General features: G+C 40.6%; 1 non-coding gene and 1 pseudogene across 1 annotated transcript; both read right to left on the reverse strand.

The window, feature by feature from the left end:
* Positions 1 to 3314, reverse strand: part of LOC100950765 — a 78545-nt pseudogene that overhangs the window by 25531 nt on the left and 49700 nt on the right.
* Positions 2235 to 2341, reverse strand: LOC111725765. The gene has a single exon (XR_002773748.1). It is a non-coding gene; the product is annotated as a U6 spliceosomal RNA (small nuclear RNA).

Consider the following 3314-nt stretch of genomic DNA (forward strand, 5'->3'; position numbering starts at 1 on the left):
CAAGGTGAAAACTAAAGTAAGGACTCCAAAACTCTGCAAAGGGACATGCTTAGCTAAAATAATGATAATAATCAGCCACTATCCCCTCATTTGCTTGATAATTATCACTGTTCACTCATTTGCTTCTGTACCCTGGAGGCATAGTTGTCAGTTGTACAGTACATCACCTGTTCAGAACCTAGGGGTAGTTCTTGATATATCTTCTGAGCCCTGAACTCCAGTGACTGACCCACCCAGACCAAAGAACTGACTCAATTGGACTTGGACCCCCCAACCCCCTCCAGGAACGCATTTCAGTGGATGGGCTGACCCACCTAGACGGCAGCCCATACCAAAAGACTGATGGTTCCACCCAGAAACCAGCCAATTAGCAGACCCTACTTGCTTAATCTTCTGCCCACCAAAGTGTCTTTAAAAAACCCATCTCCCCAATTCTCCAAAAAGTGGATTTGAGAAATTCCTCCTGTCTCTCTACTTAGCGCTATGCAGAATAAATCCTTTCTGTGCTGTGTAAGCCCTGCTGTCTTGTAGTTGTGTCCCACCCCCAAAAGGTGTCCCATACACCCCTACATTGTGCCCATTAAGTGGGAGCACCCCAAAGCCCCCTCCTCCCCTCTGCCCTCTCCCTTGTTCCCCCTCCACCCAACTTGAATTGATACGAGTTTTTCTCCTGTATGGACGTGAATTAGAACATCTACTAGCTGCATATTAGTATTTAGTACATTGGATATTTGCTTCTCCATTCTTGTGATACTCTACTAAGAAGAATGTGCTTCAACTCCATCCAGGTTAACACAGAAGATGTAAAGTCACCATCTCTTTTATAGCTGAATAGTATTCCATGGTACACTTATACCACACTTTGTTAATCCTTTCCTGAGTTGATGGGCATTTAAATTGTTTCTACATCTTGGTGACTGTAAATTGAGTTGTGATAAACAATCCAGTACAAATGTCTTTTTGATAAAATGATTTTTTTCCTTCTGGGTAGATGCCTGCTGGTGGGATTGTGGGGTCAAATGGGAGGTCTAATTTAAGGTTTTTGAGGATTCTCCATACTTCTTTCCAAAGAGGCTGTATTAGGCCGGGCACCGTGGCTCACGCCTATAATCCTAGCAGTCTGGGAGGCCGAGGCGGGTGGATTGCCTGAGCTTAGGAGTTCAAGATCAACCTGAGCAAGAGTGAGACCCCACTTCTAAAAATTGCCGGACATTGTACATCTGTAGTCCTAGCTACACAGGAGGTTGAGATAAGAGAATTGCTTGAGCCCAGAAGTTTGAAGTTGCTGTGAGTTGTCACTCCATGGCACTCTACCAAGGACAACAAAGGGAGACTCTGTCTCAAAAAGAAAAAACAAAACAAAACTGTTTGTAGTCCCATCAACAGTGTAAAAGTGTTCTCCTCTCTCCACATCCACGCCAAGCATCTGCAACTTTGAGACTTTGTGATGTGGGCTAATCTTACGGGGGTTAGGTTATATCTCAGGGTGGTTTTGATTTGCCTTTCTCTGATGATTAGGGACAATGAGCATTTTTTCATATGTTTGTTAGTAGCCATTCATCTGTCTTCCTCAGAGTAGGTTCTGTTTATGTCTCTGGTCCAGTGATAGATGGGATTGTTTGCTCTTTTTTTGTTGATGAGTTGGAGTTCTCTATAGATCCTAGTTATTAAACCTTTGTCAGATTTGTAACATGCAAACATCTTTGCCCATTCTGAAGGTTGTCTATTTGCTTTGATTGTTGTGTCATTAGCTATGCAGAAGCTTTTCAGTCCCGTTTGTTTATTTTTATTATTGCAATTGCCACTAAAGTCTTCATAAAATCTTTCCCCAGGCTGACATCCTCAAGTTTTACCCACACTTTCTTCGAGGATTTTTATCATTTCATGCCTTAGATTTAAATCTTTCATCCACCTTGAATCAATTTTTGTAAGTGGTGAAAGGTGCAGGTCCGGTTTCTATCTTTTACATGTGGTTATCCAGTTCTCCCAGCACCATTTATTGAATAGGAGTTCTTTTCCCCAGTGTATGCTTTTATTCAGCGTATTCAGCTATAAGAGACTAGTTTCATCTCGTGGTTTTTCTATTCGGTTCCAAATGTCTGTCTCTATTTTGGTACCAATACCATGACCCCTCAATTTTTCATGAGGAAACTGAGGTTTAGAAATCTGAAGTTAGGGTCATATGTATCCAGGAAGCAGTGCTGCTAAGATGTCAATAATAGGAACCCAACCCCTTGCTTCTGTAGCTTTTTTCTTTTTAATTTTTAATTCTTGTGCAGCGACCATGCTAAGCTTCTCTGTGTGGTTCCAATTTTGGTATATGTGCTGCTGCAGCAAGCACATACAGTATATTATTACCGCAGTGTCTCCTGAGTTACTAGCTTCACCGTAAATCTGTACCCACCATCTCTAGGACTACAATAAAAGGAAATCAAATGATGGGCTTAATGAAGGCATCGAAAACATTATTTTACAGTTCCAAAGCCGTGCTTGTTCTAATCTGTGTTTGAGTGGGAAGGAGGAAGTTCTGTTAACCTCTTCATTAGTCAATCCTCCCCCACCAGACTGATTCAGCCCCATAAACAACATAATTATACTGAACAATTGTGTGTTTATTTCCATGTCTAGACACAGAGCTTACATTTGGAAACAAAAGAGAACAGAATAGAGAATCCACCCTTCTTTTTTTAAATCTTTGTTGGCAAATGTTTTCTTAGCCTAGATGCTCGCCTTTTAATCAGGAGATATACGTTCAGAGTATCAGAGGTTTCCTTTAAAAAAATACATTTTTGTAGAGCTATCAGTGTTAATTTAGGAGTAAAACATGAATACATTTAAACCATCTCTAGTTTGAGCAGAAACAAGTCATTTTAAACCATAGAGGATTTAGAAAATTGTGAATGAATGCTAAAACAATTGAGTAAAAGTTTGATGTGGAACAAGCTATTTATATATTACGAAATGTGTCTCCTCACAAATTACATGGTAGCTGTAAAGGGGAAAGAAAACAGTAACCTGACAGTGGTAAACCCAACAGATACTGACTTTACCAAGTAATCCAAGATAACATCTCCCATACTGAGACACACTGACATCCAGAAAACTGCCATCATGTGCCTCCTGAGAAAGGCACATCATTTCCGCCCCAAAATGCATAACCTGAAGCTAACTATAAAGAAATTTCAGATAAATTCAATTTGAAACATTCTGTAGAATAACTGGCCTATGTTCTTCAAAAGTGTCAAAATCAAGAAAGACAGACAAGCCAGCACGGTGGCTCACACCTGTAACCCTAGCACTCTGGGAGGCCAAGG

Source organism: Otolemur garnettii, unplaced genomic scaffold (assembly GCF_000181295.1).
Source record: "Otolemur garnettii isolate 467f Iridium unplaced genomic scaffold, OtoGar3 scaffold00002, whole genome shotgun sequence".
In the NCBI taxonomy this organism is placed as follows: domain Eukaryota; kingdom Metazoa; phylum Chordata; class Mammalia; order Primates; family Galagidae; genus Otolemur; species Otolemur garnettii.